Source organism: Coptis chinensis, chromosome 4 (genome assembly GCF_015680905.1).
Source record: "Coptis chinensis isolate HL-2020 chromosome 4, ASM1568090v1, whole genome shotgun sequence".
NCBI classification, from domain to species: Eukaryota; Viridiplantae; Streptophyta; class Magnoliopsida; order Ranunculales; family Ranunculaceae; genus Coptis; species Coptis chinensis.
Genome location: NC_141459.1, coordinates 92850102 through 92875662, shown reverse-complemented (window position 1 = coordinate 92875662; position 25561 = coordinate 92850102). Strand labels below are relative to the sequence as shown.

General features: G+C 34.8%; 1 long non-coding RNA gene and 1 pseudogene across 1 annotated transcript; one reads left to right on the top strand and one right to left on the bottom strand.

The window, feature by feature from the left end:
* The first annotated feature begins 17301 nt into the window (after nucleotides 1-17301).
* On the top strand, nucleotides 17302-17970 carry LOC147505710 (uncharacterized). The gene is made up of 2 exons (XR_015220657.1): nucleotides 17302-17572; nucleotides 17737-17970. It is a non-coding gene; the product is annotated as an uncharacterized LOC147505710 (long non-coding RNA).
* A 3829-nt stretch (nucleotides 17971-21799) lies between these two features.
* LOC147505709 (bifunctional aspartate aminotransferase and glutamate/aspartate-prephenate aminotransferase pseudogene) lies at nucleotides 21800-23077 on the bottom strand (annotated as a pseudogene).
* Between the last annotated feature and the right edge of the window lie 2484 nt (nucleotides 23078-25561).

The following is a 25561-nucleotide window of genomic DNA, read 5'->3' as shown; positions in this document are numbered from 1 at the left end:
TGTCGAAGCTTTGGAGAATGTTAATGGCGTCGGCTGTTGGGATTGTTGTTTGAATTCTTGGGTTATTAAATAGAATTTCTTGAATTGAATGGGGGTTTTGGTGGGTTTATACTTGGTTGTGGGTTGTTGGATGATGAAGAATAGATGGGCTGTTGGTTTAGGTTCGCGGGAAGCTTTTACAGAGAATTAATGGCCGTAGATCGCGATTTTCGCAGTATAAGGAAATCGCGAATTGTTGGTACTAATGTCTAGGGGTTTTCTTAAGGAACCCAACCGCTGGGTTCAAATTGGGTGGCGAGTGATGGCCGGTGTTGGCTGTGGTGGTGGAGGCGCTGTGAGGGGAAGAAGATGAACAGCGTTTTCCTTGTCTGTTGGGCTTGGGCCGAACCATTTCTAGTGTGGGTTGGGTAGAACCAACTCATCTTGAGTGATGGCCGGTGGTGGCTAGAGCTGGTGGAGGTTTTGTGAGGAAGGAGATGAACAGTAAATTTCGATTTGGGCTTGGGCCAAATTGTGGGTGGGCTTATGGGTTTTATTTTAGATTTTCAAATTTGGATTTTTTTTGTTTTAGACTTTGAGCTTTTGGGTTAGAAGGGTTTGGGACTGGTTGACTGCTGTTGACCCTTGGCAGGTCGACTTTGACTTTGACCAGAGTTGACTTTGACCAGAGTTGACTTTTGACCATGGTTGACTTTGACCAGTTGACCCAATTTGACCTTTTAACTCGGATTATGATTTGGGTTATTAAGATAGGTCTAGGGCTATTAGCATGCTTGGCTTTAGGCTAAGACCTTTATATATACGTGTGTATGTGTATTAACTACTATGTAATGTTTCAGTTTTTATGATATGCAACGTTATGACACTTAGACATCAATCTAATTAATAACGCGTAAACCAAAAATACATGAAACAAGATACTCCTACGTTCTCTGAAATAATTTATGCAATAAGGTTCAATAATGCGTAAACAAATTTACCACCTCTTTTAGAACTCTTCACGCCTCAAGTTTTGGAATTGAGTTTTATGACTGCTGATATCATATATTAGGTGGGCATTTCTTGAATGTGCCATAAATGGCCCGTTAGCGTTATATAGGGGTATTCATTGAATGTGCCATGAATGACCCGGGTATTCATTGAATGTGTTATGAATGACCAGATTGTTTGGACTGCCCTAGAGAGGAACTAAGGTATTCGCCTTGCGGGTTAGTGGTATTAATTTGATTATGCGAGTGTTTGGGTTTTATTTTGAATAACTATAGGATATCTACATATGTTATATAGAAGTTCTAACTTTCTTTTGCAGGAGGGTAGGACTTAATAACATTTTGTGCAGGGACGCAGTCCTACCCTTATACAGCAGTGGATATTGGTAAGTTTTAATTCAATGACTTAGTTATTAAAACAAGTTATTATAATGAGTTAATAAAATGGAAGTCTTGCTTAGGAAGAAACTATGCCGATTGAAATGACGGAACTACCCATCTTCCAAGCTGAGAATGATTTAGTTATGATATATTTAAAGTGATAGTTGATAATCAAAGTATGATAATGTTTATATGTAGTTAGTCTACTCATACCAGCAAATTCCATTTTGCTTACCCATGTTTGCTTTGTTTTGGCAACGTGGGTGTGTTCTTGGGAACATAGGTGGAAGGCAATGGAACCGCGGCGTGTGATTTGGATTCTTGTCTGGAACAGTCCATTAGTTCTTTTATTAGGTCTGTTCCCTTTGGAAGTATGTAATAACGTAGTTGCATATTCATATGACATGAGAATACGATGTTGAAGACCTGTTATTCTTAGAGTTTTATATAATGATTTTTGAACGGAAGATAGTCTTTTAATAAAGTGATGGTTGAGAAGCTTTAGAGATATTTTGTTGTTAAGTTGATTCTTTATGATGTGGGTTTTAGGTTTTGACATGTGTTGTATCCACCCCATCATAGCCTGGGGTTTTTAGACAATTGAACCGAGTGATGTTTGAGATATTTATATTTCAAATATTCACTTTGTAATTGTTTAAAAATTCGGGCTGTGACACATAAATCATACATAATAGTTTCTTGATCTCGTCCATCTCCTAGAGAATGGATCATATCCTTCTTCACCCTCTTTCAAGCCCGTGTTAATTGCTTTCTTTTCAGATGCCATTTTGAAGTTCTCCGCCCTGTTTTTCATGTTCATTTCCGCCAACCTCACAACCTTGGTGTCCAATCCCTTTTTCTGCTTAGAAATTGTGTCCAGTTCCTTCAACCTGGCCTAGATCCTCTCCACTTCCGCCTTATTCCGCTTGCTCTATGCCACCTCCATTTCTCTCCTCAGGCGTTTTTTTTTTTCAGCTGCAATGTTCAATGGCCTCGACGACACGGATTTCTTCTCCTGTAACATTATTTTCACAGTTTCCGATGAGTAAACATAACTGATTGCCTTCTATATAGCCTCTTGCTTTTCCATTACGTCTTGTCGACTTGGTATTCATACTCTGTCTTTCTTCATTGCTCGCACCCACTCATCCAACTCTGATTGAAGTGGGGGCGATTCAGATATCATAGCCATTTTCCACCTGGCTTCCGATCTCCCCCAGGTCACACGCAAGTACTTGTGTGTGCTCTTGTTCTTGAGCATGTATTGCTTGTTAGGTTCATTAGTATCAACATTCTTGACAATGCAGAGCCTGTAATATGCCGAGAAGAAGAGTTTGCTTAGGGTCGGCAAGGGTTGAAGAGTTTTTTCAGACTTTAAGGAGCTATTTATAATTTTGACTTAAACTAAGGAGAAAATAACAAATCTAGGGAGGTCTAACTAATATATGGAATTGGCCTTTTTTAGGAGTTTATGAGAATGCCCGGTTAAGAAAACAAACGCATGTGATGAGGAGAGATGTCAGATGCGAGCTTTTATATATATATATATATACTAGGTATTACCCGTGCCTACGACATAGTTTGTTATGAGGTGTTTATATTGTTGTTTGTGGCATTAATTTTGGTACACCCTAGTATTTTTATATGTGTAGCCTATCTAGTAATTTGTAGGACCAAAGCATTAGACACAAAAAATTAGCTTTTGCATTAATTTCCAGTCCTAGTCCTGTATAAACAATTAAGGCATCAAACAAAGATGATCAAAAGAACTTGCTGAAAGTTTACGTATAATTAGTAAATTTTGCAATGGAAGAACATATTTGCATCTTGGATAGGATCGTGTGATCTCGCATGCATCTTGAAGTCGCAAATTCTGACACCATCTAGAAGTGTGTTAGGTTTGTGTCAAAATTCAGCAACCAAACTTGCTCACACATTAAAGGGAATCGAAAATGACAAAATTGAGTTATGAACATATGCAACAAGTGCCTTAATAGCCATGGGACATCATTCGGTTTTTATCGAAGGCACTTAAAGTCTCACCATTGTCTGTGTAGAACTGCAGCATGCAGAAAATAGAAGAAGGTCATTAACTCTGGCGTAAAGTTCTGTGTAACAATAGTTCTAGACATCATCTCTCCACATATGACACTGCCAACACCTTTGGCCACCGGACCACCAATACCTTTGACCACCTGACACGCCATTTGCAGTAAGAACTTAATTTTAGTGTAGGTATCATAACACATTCAAAAAATATTAAAACCCTCGCATCACAATCACCTTCTTACAGATTGAAACCCACATAAACAGTCATTGGAAAAATAAAAGTGTGACACATGAGGCAAAAGGAAAAAAAATGTTACACTTAATAAGTTTATACAAATAATTAATCATTGAATTGCATAAATAATTATATGTTCACACAAACTGTATTTTATGATCAATCACATCAATGTAAGTGTTGCAATATATGTAGCAATTCTTGAGTATCGATGTGTACATGCAAAATAAACTTGGGATTGGAGCAAATTTTAAGAACTCTTTCTTTGATAATTGTAACCAAAAATCATCACAACTATAACACAAAAATGTACAAAAATTGTACAACCTACTATCAAAAACAGAAAATGGGAAAAGAAGGAAACCCCATCATCTGAACTAAACCCCCAACAATGAATTAACTTATCTGAATCCTCCACTGTCCTCAGCTTAGCTCACCGTTTCACCCCCACACCCACCTCAAATTCCTCTTCCAAACAGCTGAAGAACATGGAATTCTTCCAAACCACCTCCTTCAAAGTCCAATCTCCTCCTTTCTTTATCACCTTAACCTTCTTTATTTTTTTTGTTTTTTGGGTTGACCTGAATTTCCCACCACTCCCCAAAGTTGATCAGCTCCTGGTTGTTGCTTCAAAGATAGAGCCACCAACTACACTTGAGAATTAATATAGCCCTTTTTATCTTCAATGTAGCTCTATGGTCTTGCATCAAATGAAAAAGTATATGATTCATCTGCAAGTTCCTTTTAATGAGCAATCGGACCAACAATTTGCATATTGGATTCTATGATGGCTTGCTAAATAAGAAAAAAAAATACAACAAAGATAGACATTAGTTTCTGCCATCTACATTTATTTTAGCAGCCATTGAGACAATGAAAAAAGAGCAATTTAGACATTAGTTTAAGGTTACCGAAGAGCAACGATGTCTGATAACTTAACTAATCATTATAACCAAATAACAATAAAAATTTAATCATTGATCATTTCTAGAAATTGAGCCGCCTCAGGGACTTGGTGCTTAACTGGCAGGGGATCATAAATAGTGCTTAATTGGTGGAGTGTTATCCTTTCAGGTTGGAATATTATTCCAGTTGGTGTAGTTCTTTGCTTTTGTCTTGTTTGTGCTACTGGTGATCCTCTCTGTCACCATAGTACATCAATACTGTTGGTATGTGGTGGTAAGTATATGTAGGTATGTAATTGATTTCTTCCATTAATAAAATTCAATTATCAAAAAAGAAAACACACACACACACACAAAATAATAATAATAAATAATATAATAATGAAGAAGTCAAACAATGTCCAAAACTTAGTCCATTCAAGATTCAAAACCCGCGTTTAAAAGCCACATTCAAACGACAAACCTCCCCCAAGTTTCCCCCTCCTTTTGTTTCATCTACATTGATAGCAAATGAAAGTATGTAACTATCAAAATAACAATGGGAACTGGATATAATGGACCTTGACCATACAAATCTCATTATAATATTTGAGCTTCAGAGTTTTTCCTAAGTTACATTGACATGGATAGGTGTGTCCATATCCGACACGGATACGAAGTGTCTGACACGGTGAAATATGAAAATTTGAGGTATATCACATACAATATGTGTCCGACACAGACACATGATACGTATCCGACCCAGATTTTTTTAAAAAAAATATGGCGTGTCCACGTTACATAGAGTTTTTCACAAAAAAAATAGAGAAACCATAGTTTTATATAAATCCACCCATTTAACATGAAAACAGAAATTTCCCTTCGACTTCCAATGTCAAGTAAGATACCAAACTTTGAGCTACAACATGAATAAATAAATAAGCAACAGTTTCAATAAGACAATCTACCAGACATTTAGATTTAAAACTTATGGTCCATAAAAATGCATTAAACCTTATCGCAATTAGAGAAGTTCAATAAGATCAAATTATCAAAATATTTGTGGTTTAACCCATGGTGATGCAAGAAGGAATAGGAAGCAAATAGTTCACCGTTCATATGCATAAAAGATTGGGACATATAACCTTACTCCATAGTACAATACATGGTTAATCCATATTTTAAAGCAGTACATAATCCGTAGCCCAATGTAAAATGATTGAATAATGGAGAGTTACTTTGTGTTTGAAATATGAGCTTAAAATACCAAGAATTTAAACCCATAAAGTTCATAAAAGCATAGTACAAAAGCAAATGGAAACCTCGACTAAATAGCTTAAGTTATTTATATGAAATGCATTAAAAATATGTAAGACATTCTTCTCAAATGGCATGAAGCATACTCATACTTGATCATTTGCATAATGAATCTCATCCAACCCTTGTTTGATGGTTTTCGAAGTCCTTACAATTTTCTTGAGTAGTAAAATAAAAAATGGCGTGTATGTTAGGGTAGCTGCCAGGAACATCGTCCCATCAATCAACGACAACAGAAAAATAAATAAATTCTGAATATAAACGGTTTGGAAGATACAAATAACAGAATTACTTCATGATTAAAGAGGTGCAAAATGTCATGGTCTCAATATATGGAAGAAAACAATAGAATACATGAGATTACCTTGTTTTCCCAGATACATTTCCGCGAATGAATAGGAATTCAATCTACGAAACATTGAACAATCACTCAATTCTTAAACAATGGGACTAATTAGTATCGTTTTGAAGAGTACACATACATCCACTGTAACATTTCCTGTCAAGAATCAAGCAAAGAGATTGGTAAAATCCAGGTAAAATTAATTCTACACAACCAATAAAAAAGAGAGATTTGTAATGGGAAAAATTCGTCGTGATGATTTGACTAAAAAATTTCCTAGATAAAGATATTATTGTAGTATAATAAGAAAAATTACATTTTTGAGTCAAACACAATCACCATGATTGATTAAAAACGCTTAATTAAAAGACCAACCCAAATTGTTTTATGAATTCACTATACAAACTGCAAACAAATTTCAAGAGATCACTCAAACAAATTTTAAGAAAGGATATTCAGATACACAATCAATATGCAAACACAAACAAAATGAGGCTCATGTTCAACTTACATCTTTAGCCTTTCATTAATTCGAAAGAGATCCCATACTGCTTGATCCAATAAGTTCAATCGGCGCATTCAAACTTGATTAGAGCACTAAAGATGAGAAAGCTAGCTTGCATCACTTTGTTCTAAAATAGATGAGTGATTTATTTTTAGGAGAGAGGTTTTAGAAAGGTTTCTGACTTTACTGCAAATGAACCTTTAATGTCGTTTTAGTTGGAAACGCTTGTTTTAATTGGCGAAGTTCGCGGGTCTATTGAAAGTTGGGCGTTTCGGTTTTTCTTCCCATTATTTAAGGATTTTTGTGTAGTCATATCCAAAGCCCAAATCCGAAAGCCCATCTCACACTTCAGTACAAATAAATCATAAATGTTTACACATGCATTTTCGCTAGATGTAATTTTGCACGCATGAAAAACGCCCCACCATTAAAAGTTTAAGTGAAACCGCTCGAGTTATTAAGTGTGTAAATAAATAAACCATTTAATTCAAGAAATTTGATCCATTCATTATTTAATTCATTTGAGTTAAAGACAATTTACAAAACATTTAATCCATTAAGAAAACCTCTTAAATGTCATTAAGAATTAGTCTCAAAGGGGTTTCAAAACGATTCAGAGCAGTACATCTGCCCCCATCTAACGTAAATCCCCACGCGATCCCGACCACCCTTTGTCTAACTATTGTGTTTTATTATAATACTAGGTATTACCCGTGCCTTTGGCACGGATTGTTTTAATGCTTTCTTGATTAATATTATGTAGAATTAATTAGAATAAAATGATGGAGATAAATATTGGTACACTATCTTATTTTTTATGTTATGTCTCTTTTTTTCTTGTTCACTACTAACCTGTTAAGATAAAATAATGTTTTTATTTCTGCTATGTCTCTAGTAGCCTGCAATTCAACTTTTAATTGAATACCTAATGCAAAAGAAAAGGTACTGGTGTTGCCATAAAATAACTTAACAGCGAGCAACTTGTATTTTGCGCTTCCATATGAGATAGTTGACTCAAGTATTGCACATGCATACATGACTCTAAAATCCTGTTACCAAAAGAAAATAATCCAAAGAATATAAATTGATGAGAACTCTCTAAAATCCTATTATTACCAAGGAAAGCCAAGGAATATAGATTGAAAAGATTGACCATTGACGCTTACATATCTTGTTTTGAACACACGAAGACCGTCTAAAAATTGATGTTTCCATATTATTATAAGTTTAATTCCCGCCACCACACCCATGAAGTACCATTTTCTAACAACAACTTCATATTGCGTCCATTTTCTAACAGCAACTTGGATATTGATAACACACTCAAGAGGGAATGTGATGCCTAAGCTTTTGGCCGGCCTGTGCCACTTTCACCAAGCCGGTCGGCTTTCTTTGGAAAGGTCTCTTGCGGTGTGTGGTGTGCCAGTGAATAAAGGTGTTTACTAAGAATAAATGTTCTTTTATTTGTATTTGAACTTGAATCACTGACTTTCATTGTAAGTGCAAAATCTTCGCGTCAATTGAATCAAGTACCTCCCTGAATTCCTTATTCCACTTTTAACAACCTGCAATCCTCAACATTTACCAAAAAAGAAGAAAAAAAAAGTTAAAATTTGGTTACAACATGATCTAGCAAGCAATTTTAGACAAACCCATAATGAGGTGTGCCAAGTGATCAAAACAACTAAAATTCAAATATTTTAGAAGGAATGTAATGCGCCAAAGCTTTTGCCCCATACAACTTTCATCCAAACATGTCTAATGCAGCATTGTAGCCTATGCTCAATAAAAACTCCAAGCTAGATCAGTTAAATTCCACTGTAGTCCAACCTATGCCTCCCTGCAATGCTTACCATCAAAAAAAACACTGATAATGTAACAACAAAATCGAACTACAAAGCAAATTAGGAGAACCCTAACAAAAGAAGTATGGGTGACTAATTTTTTGATGTCGGGATATGCTACGTACAAATCAATATAATACGTGGATCCAAAACAAACCATCAGCTTATTATTTGAAAATTTTCATGACGTGGAAGAAAATGAATTATGATACATATGGCACTAAAACAAATAAAAAAAAAATTGTATAAGCAACATTTACGTTGGGTCGATTTGGCCACTGAATGGAGAATATCAAGATGGGACCGATTGTATAAGTTTGAGAACACGTACTCATGCATCCAGGAATATCTTTTCGAAATCCCTACACACTTTTATGAAACCCAACTCCTCATTGAACAACTTAGTAAGCACCCCATTCTAGGCTCAAGGTTGTATAACACCTTGACCAAATTTACATTTATCGACGGTGGACTGAAATGTGTCAGTCTTTGGTTGGATTGGCCGTGACCTTACATTTTCATATATTAATTTCACTATCGCTAAGCATTCGAACCAATCACAGGTCTCCCATAAGCATGGCTCAACAAAAGATAAGCAAATAATCAATGACTGACCATCAAAACCCACAAAATAAAAATGGGAAAATAATGAAGGAGAGTACCATAAAGAGGCACAATCAATAAAGTGGATCAAAGAAATAGTTTAGGTATGAAAGTTACCAATTTCGTGACAACCCATTCCCAAGGAATTACTACATCATTTGAAGCTTCAATTTGGCATAATTTAGACTTATGCTCAACGCGTTCAACTTCAAATGCATAGTTCAAAAAATATAAATAGAGGCAAAGCAAACTATGAAACACTCTACATGATAAAATTTGGCAAATAATAAAGAAGTACGACAAATAAGAAAATGGGAAAGGAGAATCACGATTTGTAATGAAATAACGCCATCAAGCAGTATCTTAGGCACTTTCCCAACGACACTATAAGTTGCATTTTTCAATTCTAAATAGATAGTAGTGCTATGTTCAACCTACTCAGGCAGATGAGACATACATTGCTCAATCTAGTGAAGACTTCACATAGTATCCTATGGTATAAGAACTACAATGGTAAAAAACATGATTCTTTTGGTAGGGTTTAACTAATATATTGTTGGGGGAATTATTAAAGATATCTTTTTGTGTAGACATCATTCCTTTAAGGTAAGCATTCTTACAATGCCAATCACATTTAAAGAAACCTAAAACCTAACAAATCCTTTTTAAAAAGATAGGCGACCTCTATAAGCAGACTGAAAAGGTGATAAAATGAAATCAAATAGAGAATAAAGTAAAGAAAGTTCTATTGTTGCAAGCTTTAGATCAATGAAGATTGGGAGGTAGAGTTGGAGAAGAAACTTCCTCAAAGAGAACTTTGAATGAAGAAAAGAATAAAGTGTATAATTGCGCTTAAAAATAAATAAGTTCCGAATAACTTACCTTCTATGATGGTCTTAGTCAAATTAACTTGCTTTCATCAATCTTAGCCTCCAAAACACTATTGATTTTGTTATTTGGTTATCTAAGCCACTTGATGTAGAGACTAATACCATACAAAATGTTTTTGAAATAAACAACTACTCTAATAATAGCACGGGGAATATATTTTTCAAGATAGAGTTCAACATTATGGTGTATGTACTTACGCTTATGACAAAAATGAATGTGTAATTGTTTCTCTGAACCAAGACCTGAAAAGGCAAAAGATGAGATGTAAGGTGACTTGCAAGGAGAATTTCTACCATGAGTAGATGAATAGATAAATTCTTTTTGCATTAGAGATAGGAAAACAATATACTAAATCAAGAGTACCACTTGGCGTAAAACTATATTCAGCGATTAGTAAGGCTTTTGCATTAAAGAAAAAGAAGAAACAACTCACTTTGTTTTTATGGAAATGGAAGTGAACTACTCCCTTGATTCCCTTTTTTTCATGGTGATATCGACGACACTCAAACTGAGTGCAGGAGGGGTTTGAAGAAGAGAGCGGAGAGTGGGGATTGCATAGGGTCGTGGGTTTCATTAAGCAAATTAAGAATATGAAGCATTTTGGGAAGAATACGTGGTTTTAATTCTCAATCATTATGAAAACCTACCCGTTCTCTCTCACTAATATAGTCTAATACTAACCTCAAATGTAGCATACACATTGTCATTGGCCACTTCTTGGCCCCAAATAAATGTGTGAAGACTCTATCTCTACCACTGATTTTGTTTGTCTTGTCCTCACTCTAGTGTAATCCCAATGAAAGAGAGTATCGACCGCTAAAATGCCTTAACCGTAATATATTTTTGACTTTAATTATTCTAAGACAAACAACAACTTAAGAAAACATAACAACTAATAAATCATATCAAGTATACCAAGCATATCATCAAATTTTAGAAAAGCAGGTTAAAACAAATCGCACCACATACTCGAGTAATTCAAAACACGTCTACAAATGCTAATACCAATGCCCATTCTATATGGACTGCAACTGCTCAAGTTTGATCATGCAAGAATTAAGATAAAAGGAGCTATTGCCCATGTTGTTTGAAGGTCTAAGTAATCCACAACAATGTAAAGAGCTGTATACACTAATAAATACTATCTCCAAATATATAATCACAAATAAATTGAGGTTGAGATCACGCACACAAATCTCTCCGATTTGCAGCTTTGAATAACTTTTGATCACCACAAATAATTAGGAACATGACAAATGGGTAGAATGTCTAAGTATAGTCGCAATTAAAGAGATGCTTACGATGAATAAGTTAAGGGTGGAAGCGTTCCTAAGAATAGCAACCCACTACCCGCAATGCCCTTAAGGTTAAGCAACCAATTCAAGAAGGTTTTTCAACCTTTTTCGATATTAGATCTTTCCGGACATTGTGTTATAAAGCAAAGAAGGCGATATATGTAATGATATTAGCTTATGTTAGTAAGTATACGATGATGAACTTCGAAGCTTCAAATGTGTAGTTCAACAAAAGAGATTACTTATTGGAATATCCCATGTTAAACAACATAAGAAAAATTGTTTGGGCATGGTATCGTGGCATCAAACTTTTGACTGAATTCCCTAAGTAGATCCAACGTAACAATCTAAAGTACCATTATAAGAAATTATTCACATACATACAACGTACAACTCACTCAGTGTATACCATACTACTTCAAGAACCATAAATAATTTTGTGTGCTTGTTCATATTCAGCGTCAAAGACCACTTAGCCTTTCCAATCTTTGCTATTTGTAACGCCCGTATTTAAAATACGTATTTATTTTATTTATTTAAAAATTGGCTGGATCGGATTTGGGATACGTGGGCCTGGTTTTTGGGCCCGAGTCTGTGTTGGGCTTGGGTTTTGGACCCAAATATATAAACACATTGTTCTAGAGAATAGGGTTCAGAGAAAAATAAATATTAAAAATGGAGGCAGAGATGAAAGCTAGATTTCTGGAGGTTGGAGCGCGACGAATCGGGCTAGGAGGATTCGTCGAGCTGTTAATACAGGTGAGTAGCTATTTTGCTATATCACCGGATTTACAGTTTTCGTATATCGGTGTATAGGTTTCTGTTTTTATATTTTGGTTAAACTGTCGAAAGTCTATTGAGGCTAGGAAAAATCGACATTGAACTGTCCAAGCTTTATGGGCGTTAATGGCAGTTAAAGCCAAATATATAGAAATCGTCATTTCTTTTCTTTGTTTCTCTGTTTGAACTCATTTTCTTTACTGTGGCTTGGAGTGTGGCGTGGAAATTTGTGGATTGATGTCAGGGGTTACAGGTTGATGTTGTATTATTGTTGTTTGGGTGAGATTGTTAACTCTTGAAGGTGCGTCAATGGCGGCATGAGCCCAGACGTCCTGTACAGCTTAGATACTGTTGTGGTTGTCGTTTTTTTTGTAAACCTTTTGATTGTTGGTGGGCGTTGGTGTATTGGAGAGTTGGGTGGGCTGTTGAAGCTTGGTAAAAGCTTGAACGGCTATTAATGGCAGCCAAGAAATCGCCAGTAACTGTTATGGTTGGTTTTTGTGTTTTTTTTTATTGTGGATGAATGGGTTGATGTTTGGTTGTGAGGGGGTGTGTTTGAGGTTTGTGTGAGGGCTGTTGAGTGGGCTGTTGGAAGCTTGAGGCCAGCCATTAATGGCGGCAAGAAATTTCAGATCTAGTTTGGTGAGGTTTGGATTGTATGAGTTGGGGGTTTTCGCTTTCATTAATGTTGTTGGGTTTGTTATGGGGATTAAAACCGCCTGATCAAAAGGGGTGGTCGAGTAGTGCTTGGTGGTGGCCGGATTTTGGTGCCTGGTGGAGCTGCTGGAGGAAGGAGATGACCGGCTGGGCTTGGGCCTGGGTCGGTTTCTCCTAGGCTTGTTTGGTTGGTTACTTTGGGCCGAAATGTTTTGTTTTGGTTGGGCCCGATTTGTTTTAAGTTGTTGGGCCGGACCAGTTCAACTAAGTTTTGGACCAATTTGGATTAGTTGTGGGCCAGTTCAGATCAAGTTTATGGGCCTAAACACTAGTTAGTTATTGGGCCGGATTAAATATTTTGTTTCGGACCAGTTTTAGTTTATTTTCTTTAGGCCTAAACACTAGTTAGTTATTGGGCCGGATTAATCATTTGTGGACCAGTTCGGTATAAGTTTTTGGGCCCGTTTCTAATATTTCTTGGGGCAGTCCATAGGACGTAAAATAGTTCTATTTGGGTTTTTTCAACTTTTAGACTTTCGGATTCTAAGGTTTGGGTTTGGCCAGTTGGGTCCGAACCATTACCTTAGCCATGAGCCATGCACCTTTGCCCTTAGCCATGAACCATGGCTATGACCCTGAACCTGTCGAACACGGAAACGACAGTTTGACTTTGACCAGGACATGTTGACCTTTGACCATTGACGGTTGACTTTGACTTTGACCATGACATGTTGACTTTGACCTTTGACCGTTGACTATGAAATGTTGACTTTTCCAGTTTTTCACCTATTTGATTTGTATGGACAAATATAGTAATAAAATATTGTCGATATTATATAACTTGGTTGGTCATTATCTAATTTAGATTTGGCGTGAGTAGTGTGTAAAACATATATATATTGGGCTTTGATTGTGGGTGTGGGATCTGCCTCTAATTGTGTTACGTTTTATGTTGTATATTATATGGACACATATAGTAATAAAATGCTGTGGAAGCTTGTATAAATTTGGTTGTCATTATCTAAGAAAAATTTGACATTGATGTTGTGTATTTTTGACACGTGACGATATTGAGATGTTAGGAGACATTATATTCCTAATACGTTATAATAAAAATGTATGCGATACGTTGAAGCATTATGACATGATATCATATGTTGGGATATATATATATTAATGTAATATCTTGGAGAAATTTATATAAACGCTCCATTATTATATATGTGAGATGCTACTATGAGGTAGCATAGTATTGGTGAATATTTGCCTACGGGAGTGTGGTGTAGTGCAATAATATATTGGTACATGAAAGTATGAAAATGGTTATGAGATATATTGAGATATTTCTATATATTGTGGCTTAGTGTAATAAGGCAATTGACCTGCACGTGATATAGTGGATTTATTATGAGTCATTAATGTATGACACTTGAATAAATTACGAACGAAAATCCTATAACCTAGCTACCACAACTCATGTGATTGGCCCTTCTGGCGTTTCAGTTAATCTGAATGGCCTTCGGGTAAGTAATGTGATTGGCCCTCCGGCGTTTGATAAAAGCTGAATGGCCCCCTCTGGCGTAGCGAATAGTGGGCTTGATTATTCCGTTAGCAAAATAGAACGATGATGCGCAATATTTTATGCCGAATAGTGGCAGTACTTACATAGATTTGGCTTCCGTGTGAGGATTTACCTAGTGTGCGGCATCCCGCTCAGGGTAGTTACGCACGGAGTGGCTCATTATGTAAGGGAGGCATGTGGATGTACATGTTCGGCGTTGGGTAGCGATTGTGGTAGCCATGGAAACTAGGTAAGACATAGATACGACGTGATTTTAGGGACACGCAAAGAAAGCTTGAAATAATCTAATTATGGTAATATGTTGGTTAATGATGTATCTTTAGATAGATGATTGTATATGCTTGGCTGGTTATAGTTTAGTTAGAACCTAAGGCGCCTCGATGGAGGAACTACATGCCTTATTTATTATGAGTATAGTTTGTTGTGTGGTTAGTGGGAAGTTAAGGCGCCTCAGTGGAGGAACTACCTGCCTTAGTTATTGAACTTAAGGATGTTGTATTAGTCGTTGAGAGTTAAGGCGCCTCGGTGGAGGAATTAACTGCCGTATGGATTATGTATATATTTGTATAAGTATATGTTGTTTTTAGAGCTACTCACACCAGCATTTTTATAATGCTGACCCGATTTGCATGTTTCCTTATCGGGTGTGTTCATTCAATGAACATAGTTGATAAGTTTTGACAGGTTTAGTGTTGAAGAAGAGTAGTTGCTGCTTGTGGTTTGCGTTAGCGTTGCATCTCAGGATTTGTTTTGTTTTCCCTTGAGATGATATAGATTTTTAGTTGAGACAAAGTTATTTGTATTTTCATTTGTAATTTTAAATAAAGAGTTATTAGAAAGAGATTTGTAACTTAATCTTATTTGTGAAATTTTGTAATGAAGAGGACATTTGTTTAAGTTAAAAATTTTTATTGGTTTTTAATTATCCGCATATTTTAAACTGTTTATGGGTTTTTGGAAGTGGAGAGTGCGTCACACCTCGGAGATCGAAGAGTCGGGAACAAATAATGTTTTTCCGAATTCTGTCGAAATTCGGGGTGTGACACTATTGCTTCAACCTCACTTAATCATAAATTGAATAAATTTAATCTCTGAAAGTTTAAATAAGAACCCTTGTGCATTGATACTCCTTTAACAGCCTACATTTATTCGAGTGGAAGAGAAGCATCACATTTTTCAAAAAGTTGAGGAAAAGAAAAAAAATCTAAAGCTAGTGCAGTAAAAAGTTATCAAATTGAGACCAATAAACTACCTACATCTCAATAGCTAGCAACAACAAAATATTTTCTTTTTCCTGATTGATTAGGATCAAAGTGTGTATCGATTTCAATTCAAATAGCCCAACTAAACTATAAATCAATCTAGTGCTTTTTAATGGTGATTCTTTCACACCAATCCAAATATCCATGGATTAGAAATTAAGTGTGCCCATAAATCAAATCAGAAATTTAAAGAACACTAAAATGCATATAAGCTACAATACGAACAATACAAAACGTTTCCTTAAATTTCGCAACTAAGGAAAGATAAGCAAAAAATTAAACAATAGTAAGCAAAAACTTTTAACCCAACTGTGCACTCGATCAAAACATTGTGATCATAATAAGTGAATCTTACCAGGACTGGTTAAAACTGATTAGGAATGTGCGAAAAATGCTACCATTTCTGATGACATAGAATGATAGAACCATGAAAAAATAAAGAATCACACTCACATCATCAAAAAAATAAAATAAAAAATGATCAAAATAAAATGTGTACGGCCATACGGAGTACCTGAGAAGATAATCAAACTACTGTAGAGAGGGATAGCGGGTTTTAGAAGGTGAAAAAGGGATGGAGAGAATGAGACTTTATCAGAGAAAGAGTTGAATGTTAGAAATTAAATGATGGAGTAATTAATCTGAAGAATCTCATGCTAATGAAGATAAAATTGATCCGAGGTATAGATGTTAAAGCATGCGTGAATCTTGGGCGTTTTACGTTTCAAAGTTGTTTTCATTTCCTTACTCCTGTTTTTACTGGCACTTAATTTGAATATTTGGAGTTATTTATGCCCAAGAATCATAGTTTCTACCGTTTATTACAACCTTAATTAAATGACAATTAATCTTAATATTTGGGGTTATTTATGACTAAGAGGCCAAGAGTCATGGTTTCTACACTTTATTACAACCTTAATTAAATGACACATTAAAAACTACTCAAAGGTGTTTGAAACGATATGGAGCGTACACCTATGCCCCATCAAGCATGAGATCCCCACCAATTCCGACCGACATTGTGTTTTATTATAATATTGTATATTTATTATATATATATATATATATATATATATATATATATATATATATATATATATATATATATATATATATATATATATATATATATATATATATATATATATATCTACAAAAATTCAATTTGTTTATATCTTGTTGAATTTTTTTTGTATGTATATATATATATTTGTTTTTCATCTTTGTTGTGCCTACCTTGCTTGGTTATATCTTGCATGCCACATAGGCATTTAGCTGTTTAAACTTGCTTCCACAGACACTGTTTCTTTTCTTTATTTTTTCAGCAAGTGACTATAAATAATTAGTTTATTTGTTTTGCATCTTTGTTGTGGTTGCCTTGCTTGGTTATATGTGGTATGCCACATGCATTTAGCTTTTTAAACTTGATTCCACAAACACTGTTTCCTTTTTTGTATAAACTTGCTTCACTTGGAAATTCTTGGTTAGCATCAAGTCTAACAGTTAAAGACATGAAGTACCATGGTTTATTAACAATTTTGAGGTGTAAAGAATTATTGGCTAAGACTACCCTTGGCCTGTTGACACTTGACAATATAATATGCACTATCTAACTATCTTGGAAAGTAGTAAATTTGATGATAAAATATCTGGACTGTGGACAGGACATAACAGAGGTGTTTGAGGTATATACTGAAGTCTTAAAAAATGAGGGTATTCAACTGAGTACATACCCTCTAATAACCTACATGGGTCCATCCCTAGCTCCAGTTCAAATTTCTCCTTGGAAATTTGATCTAATCTTTTACAGGCTCTACAACAAAAGACAAGCTTGGGTTTCTTTTAGATTTCTTAGATAGGTGGTCGGCAAGTCTTAGATAGGTTTCGTATTGCTAAAGACAATTGTGAGGTTCTTGAGTTTGTCAGAAATTCATGTCAAGAATGAAAAACTTTTGGTAAGTCTTAAATATCTTTTCGTTGTTGCTTTTACCCAAGTTGCATTGCTTATTGAAAGGTTGTTACTTTGCTGCAATTTTTTCCGATTTCTTTCTCAAATGTTTTTTAAGGCAAAAAAACTATCATTTCTAAAGGTTGTTGTTGTTTTGTTGCAATTGTGAAGCCACTCTTACTTGATTGAAGAAATCATTCTCTACTTGAAGACAATACGGAGAAATGTTGAAAGGCTTGATTAACTTTGCTTGTTATGTTTGGTCAATGTATTTCTATATTTGTATGGTTGAAATGAATCAAGGAAGGAATTGAAGTAGGAAAGTTCCTTGAGATGTTGTTTTTGTTTCTATGTAAATTGGATTTGGATTGGAGGCTTTGTTTCTATAAAGTTTAATTGGTTGTTTTTTTTTGTTAATTGATTTGTTGCTTGAGTTGTTGTGGAGTGTGATATGTTTGTAAGATGGAATAGTCAGATGTGGTAGAGCTATTTGTTGTGCAGAGTGGAAACAATTTGACCCTATAATTTTTTTTCCTGGACTAAAAGTTTAGTAACAAATATATCCGTTACAAACAAACTAACAAATAGTATGTTACACATCTATTACTAATGGATATTTCCGTGACAAACCAAATCATTTTTTCCCGCTAATTATTAGAAAAGAAGCATGCCAAAATTTAGTAACATTTGTATCTAATAGAAATATTTATAGTAACGTATATAATCGTTGTTAAAATTAATTTAAGTAACGGATACATCCATTAGTAATGTTTGCCTAAGTGAGTGTAACACTCCAGAGCTAACATATATAAGCGTTAGTAAAAATATAAGTAAAGGATATGGTCGTTGGTAAACGCCTTTTCTGGTGTGGGTATATTATGGTGGTGATGGAACTGCTTGATGCACGTCTTCACTCTGCACTACATTCTTTTAAGGATCGATGGGGCGTGGAGAGATACATTCATATTTTAACAATAACTAGCATGATGCATGTGGATGATGATACATGATATGTGGTGTGGAAAAAGTGTGTTAAGTCTAAAGGTCATTATTATTATTAACTTTAATATTTTGATGGGATATTTTGTAATTTAATCAAATGGATATGGGAGTACTCAAATAAAATTTGTTGTAAAAGATTGCATTCTTTAAAAGTATTTTAGATGTATGTGGTGTAGAGAGTACTCATTTTGTTGTAAAAAAGATTGGTGTGCATAGAGAGCAAATCAGGGTGCAACGAGTACTACTCTTTCTAAAACAAGAAAGCCTAATATTATCAAATTTCATAAAATTAAATTTAAATGTTGTCAAACAAGAATGAAAATGAAACACTACCTAGTGCAAAGTATATATGTCCTCAATTTGGGTGTAAACTCCATTATCTGTACTCAATTGTGGTGTGAACTTCATAATGTGGCTGTCCTATTTCCTTGTAATGGGCTGCTTGTACCATCTTACACAACAAATCAATTTATAAACTTTCTAAGGGTAGACTGGGTATTTAAAAAATGTAAAAAAGTCACTGGGTCAACTCGGTGAACCAACGGTAAGGAGGATCAAAGCCTCGCATTAGTGCGGCCCAAGCCCAATTACTCATGTTATTGGAAGGACCAAAATCTAAATGTACACAAATACCCTTTGTTCTATTTAGCTTGGAATTTGAGCAAAGTAAACCGATATATATATATATATATATATATATATATATATATATATATATATATATATATATATATATATATATATATTTATTTTGGATAGTGCAAAGTAAACAGATACGAACTTGGAAGGAACTTGGAAATTATTCTTGTAAAATAAGAAGATAAGAGAAATATGAATTTGGGAAGCAGTAGTAGAAAGATGAAAGGAATTTGCATGCCAGATGATATCCTCTTAGACATACTAAGTAGACTCTCCGTGGAGTCTTTAATTCTTTATCGAGACCCAAGTGTGTATGCAAGTATTGGCGTTCATTCATCGAAGATGAAACCTTCATCAACCTTCACTTTGAACGTGGACGTCGAGAAACCAGTAAGGGATGTAGACATGTAGTATGCACTTACTGGGACGTTGACACGTTGTGGCTTTGTTTATGGTTTCTATTCAATTGATGAAACTGGTATTAGTTCTAAAATTCGACGAAGTTTTTAAACTGGCCGGTACTCTTGCACTATCAGATCCCTTAGCACCTTCTTGCAATGGGTTGTTCTGTTTCATTGGAGATAATAGTACTCTAAAGGTTTGTAACCCGTTAACTAACGAAATTATAACTTTACCCAAACCATATTTCTTAGAATATCCATCCCAACTAGAAGCATCAGACTAGGATTTGGATTTGACATTGTATCATATCAATGAAATATAAAATAGTTGGCTGCATTCGTTCAGAGATTGAGGTCCTCACATTATGTGAGAAAGCATGGCGAACTATTCAGAGAAGATTCATAAACACACCCTGTTGGATTGACAAAGTTGTTTATCTAAATGGAGTCTTGTATTGGTTCTCTGAAGGAATTTGTAGAAGAACACGAACTAGCTATAGGCGGATAATTTCATTCAACCTTGCCAATGAAAAGTTTGGAGTGGTTCCAGTTTCACATGATATAAATTTTGTCTAGGCCCGGTATTTGTTGTGTGAATTTGAAGGGTGCATGTGTTTCATAGCGCATGACGATAAGTTGATTGATTTGTGGAAGTTAACAACCAACTGTGACAAGGAACAATGGATCAATCAGCATATTGTTCTTCCATTCGAAATGAAACAATGCGACCTTTTAATACCCATAAGAAGTGGGCAAATTTTGGTACAGTGTGTGAAGGAAAAATGTTATTATCTATGTTACTGTGGTCCACATGGTCGTTAAAGACGTTTCAAGTTACCGGACGACCAGTCTACCACTGCCTATGTTGGTTGAAAAGTATAATGAGAGTCTAGTGACTTTAAGAAATTATATGTGAACTTGTATAATTAGTCACCCTCTGTTAAAATCGCTGATTTCCATTTGATGGCTCGTATGAATGTTGGTTTTTAGAAGCTAAATTACCATTCCGAAAAAGTTTTGATCTCGGAAACTGCCTCTAAAGTTGATTGTCATTAACTTTGACGCCTTTCTTATATCCAACAAAGTGTCGTGACTCGTGAACATTGTCTCTACCAATGCAACAATCAAATAGAAGTGCATATATATGCACAAATTAAGACAACCAAGTAAAACTTAATTTGCATAGCGCCTCTCATGCTTTTTAATAATATCCCTGGGGGCTTAGTAGTGGCTTACCACACTCATTGATATTCGATGAATTCTGAAACAATCTTATCAGCTACAAAGGCTAGTCTGGCTTCAGATATAAGAGGCAAGATGTACGCATTAAGCTTGCTTGATACATTCAATCTATCTAGCCTTTTTGTCATGCATGGAATAGCATTGGTATAAAAGGTCACAGTACCTGCATTATTGATCGAACTCAACCTATAAGTTACCCCATCTGGCCATCTTTTGCCATCAGTAATTCCGACAGTCTCTACCAAAGCTACACTATCTGCCCAATAATTGGATGCAACCGGTAGTCCTTTCCCAGTGAACATCAAGTTACCATTGTTGTCTGTATAGGAGCTCCACACCGCTAGCCTAAATTTCCACTTATTGCATTGCATTGTCACTATGCATTTTAATTTGGTTTACAGCAAGGGGTAACCCGATAACCATATAGACTATTGAGTTCTAAGAGGTGGCCTTGGCCTCATAAGCATATCACTTGCCCTCAGGATTTCCATGTCATATGTTGTATTTAAAGTGTTACCATTGGAGAGCTTATCAACATAATCAATTAGCGACCTCAGGATATATACACAGCGACCTTTCTGGTGCCACCATCAGCGGATGAGGATCAGATAGTTTGGAACCCTGACTTGATCTCGAAAAACAGAGCCCCACCCTCAGTTTCCTGGGTTTCCTAAAGAAGAGCCATCGACATTCCTTGACTTGAGGTGCTATTCCCAACCTCAGGTTTGCTCCCCAACCATTCATGACATCTTCTCACTCTAATTGTTGTAGTTATGACCCCCTGAACCAGAGGCGGATCTAGGATCGCCACTCAAGGGGGCTGCTACAACTAATATGCACTACAATTTTTTTTTTTTAGATGAATTATATACTATTATAACTAGTATCCCCTCCCCCTCTTGCCTGTGCGGCTGTGCCTACCTGCCATATACAATTATTAAGAAATACAATTATTAAGAAATGTGTGGTTTAATATATTGCATACCCTACCAAAACAGCATATCCAAGTCCTAAAGCAGCAACTTTAGCTTTTTGTGAAATACTACTAGCACCTGAAGTAGCTTGATTTTGAATCTTCCCACAAGCTTGAACAAAATGTGTTGGACCAGCAAGGTACCCAAGTCTCCAACCAGTCATTACAAACGCCTTCGAAAACCCATTAATAGTCAATGTTCTCTCCCACATTCCAGACAAAGAAGCAAAAATCTAATATGAGTAGCTGGTGCATAAACGATATCTTCATAAATCTCATTTGATAACACTAATAGCCTAGGATGTTTCTCAACTATTTTAGCAACCTCCTCCATAAGCTTTCTAGGATAAGCAGATCCGGTTGGATTGAATCACGAACATAGAATAAGTACCCTCGACTTCTCATTAAGTTTTGATTCTAAGACTTTAGGATCCAACAAAAAGTTATTATTCAAAGATGTTTCTACAATCACCGGATTTGCATAAGGCATTCTAGCCATTTCAGGATAACTAACATAAAACAGACCAAAAATTATAACATCATCACCCGACGAACAAACATCAAACAATCCTTGAAGTACACTTTGTTTAGCACCATTACTAACTAAAATCTGATCAGGTGTATAACTAATACCATTCTCTTATTCAAGTTTATGACATATTGCTTTACGTAACTCAAAAGTACTAGCATAAGGAGTATACTTGTATGCCCTTCACGTATCGCATTAATCCCCGCTTCAGCAATCACTAATGGGGTATCGAAATCGGGTTCTTCAATTTGCTAAATGGATAAGGTACACCGGCTTGAACTAGTCGCGGTAGCTTATCGGGTTATCGTTCACGGTTCTCGGCGGTTTAACGAAATTCACTCTAGGACTCAAAATAGTGTTCATACTATTTTTTTTTTTTTTTTTATTTTTATTTTTTGGAAGTTTGGGTTTGTAGCCCCGGTCAGCCAACCTGTAGATCCGCCCCTGCCCTGAACAAACAACCTTTGTATTGGCAAAATACACTCTGTTTGTATGAAGCCTCAGACTAACCATACGCCCTACCACAGCTGCTCCCCACATATGTCTAATGGTAGTACTGCATCCTTTCCTCTCGAGTGAACTGAAAAAAGTATCTCTGAAACCGAACCTTGCAGCAAGCCAAGACCACAAACTCCTTGCAAAATCACAAGCCCATAGTAAGTGCATCAGTTCATCGGTATCCTTGAAACACATACAACACACTGATCCAGTTCCTCTCCTTTGCATTTTTGCATATGTGGTAGTTATGCATAATTAGAAATGTGGGTGATGGAAAGTTCATGCATGCTATGTAACTGACTCCAAACATCCAAACCAACATATATATGGTTGATTTGCCATTCCATGGATCTGTGTAAAGCCAGTCAGAACGAGCACCATGTGCTTAGTAAAACAAATTTTGTGGCATAATATCGAGAGAGAATTGCAAAAAAAAAAAAATTAAAAAAATAAAATAATAGTTAGAGGTAGGAATTATTGTCTTTCAAAAATACGACTTTCGAAGAATGGTAATCTTACTCACACAAATACAAATTTTTGTTGTTTAGTTTTTTTAATACATGTTATGCATAAAATTTCAACTTAACTAAAAATGTTTAGCAAAAAAATTTATTTCATTTAATGGTATCTGTTCAGTAAAAGAATTCAGAGCAACAAAATCTATTTATTGATCATGTTCATATTAGCTCAAATTATAACTATTTAATGCTATCAATTAGCAACTAGTTTTCAAACCCGTCTTACGAACGGGTGCCGTTATATTAAATTATTCAAAAAAATATTAGTAATTATACAAAGCTATAAGATATATATGAAAATTATATTAATCACTAATTTAAATTTCTTGCATAACTCTCAATAAAAAGAAAACACCAAACCTTGATAAAACCTATCGACTTCTTTTAATAATTGAAGTTTGATGAGAATGCTCAATGTGGCGAAAATGATATTGAAACTACTTGAATAGCAAGACACTCTCAATCATAATAAAATAATTATGATAAATATTATTTAAAATGCAAAACTATACTTGTCGAGATATTATATTCCCTTTACAAATAATACAACTATGTTTCGAGATTAGTTCAATGCATTTGCATCAAGTTTTCGATTTTCTGTTAATTATTCATTGAGGTTAGTTCAATGTAGTTATTGCATCTAGTTTCTGATTCCCCATTACTTATTCTTTGAGGTTAGTTTAATGCAATTGCATCAAGTTTCCGATTTTCCGTTAATTATTCTTTGAGGTTAATTCAGTGCAGTTGTATCAGGTTTATGATTTCTCGTTAGTTATTCATTAAGGTTAATTTAGTGTAGTTACATCTAGTTTTCGATGTTTCATTAATTAGTTTTTTAGATTAGTTCATTGCATTTCCATCCAGGTTCCAATTTCTCATTAATTACTATTTCAGATTAGTTCAATACATCTACATCCAGTTTCTGATTTTTAGTTAATTATTTTTAGAGGTTAGTTCAATGTTCAATGCATTGCATCTAGTTTCAAATTTATAGTTATTTATACTTTGAAGTTAGTTCGACCAGTTACATCTGATTTCTTATTTCTTGTTAACTATCTTTTGAGGTTATTTCAATGTATTTGTATCAAGTTTTTGATTTTCCGTTAAATATTCCTCAAGATATTACATCCAAATTCTGATTTACCAATAGTTAATCTCTAATTTTAGTTTAATGCAATTGCATCAAGTTTCTGATTTTCCGTTAATTATTCTTTGAGGTTAGCTCAATGTAGTTGCATCCAATTTTTGATTTCTAGTTAATTGCTCTTTGAGGTTAGTTCAATGCATATGCATCAAGTTTTCGATTTCTCATTAATCATTTTTTTTAGGTTAGTTTAATGTAGTTGTATCAAAATTTATGATTTCCTGTTAATTATTCATTGAGATTAGTTCAAAGCAGTTGCATCCATTTTTCAATGTTTCGTTAATTAGTCTTTGAGATTAGTTCATTGTATTTGCATACAGTTTCTGACTTCTCGTTAATAACTCTTTAAGGTTAGTTCAATATATTTGCATCTAGTTTTTTATTATTTATGCTTTGAGGTTAGTTCGATGCAATTACATTTGGTTTCTAATTTTTCGTTAACTATTCTGTGAGGTTATTTAATTTCAATGCATTTGCATCTAGTTTTTGATTTCCTACCAATTATTCAATGAGGTTAGTTCAACACAATTGCATTCGGTTTTTAATTTTCTGTTAATTATTTTTTTGAGATTAGTTCAATGCATTTGCATCCAGTTTCAAATTTCCCGTTAATTATTATTTGAAGTTTGTTTGATGTATTTGCATATTGTTTCCAATTTCCTGTTAAATATTTTTCAAGAATTTGCATCCAATTTCTAATTTCTCGTTAGTTATTCTCTGACGTTAGTTTAATGCAGTTACATCCAGTTTCTGATTTTTAGTTAATTACTTTTTGAGTCTGGTTTATTGTATTTGCATAAAATTTCCAATTTCCTGTTAATTACTCTTTGAACTCAATTCAATGTATTTGAATCCAGTTTTTAATTTTCTTTTAATTATCCAATGTGGTGTGTAATACCAACTTCAAACAGGACATAAAAATAAATTATGTTTCATTTACTATGTGAGATCATAAAAAATTATCTAGTTCCCGATTTTTCGTTAATTATTCTTTAAATTATACATGACTCACTATGTGGGATCTTTAAATATTATCTACGAACGTGTGAT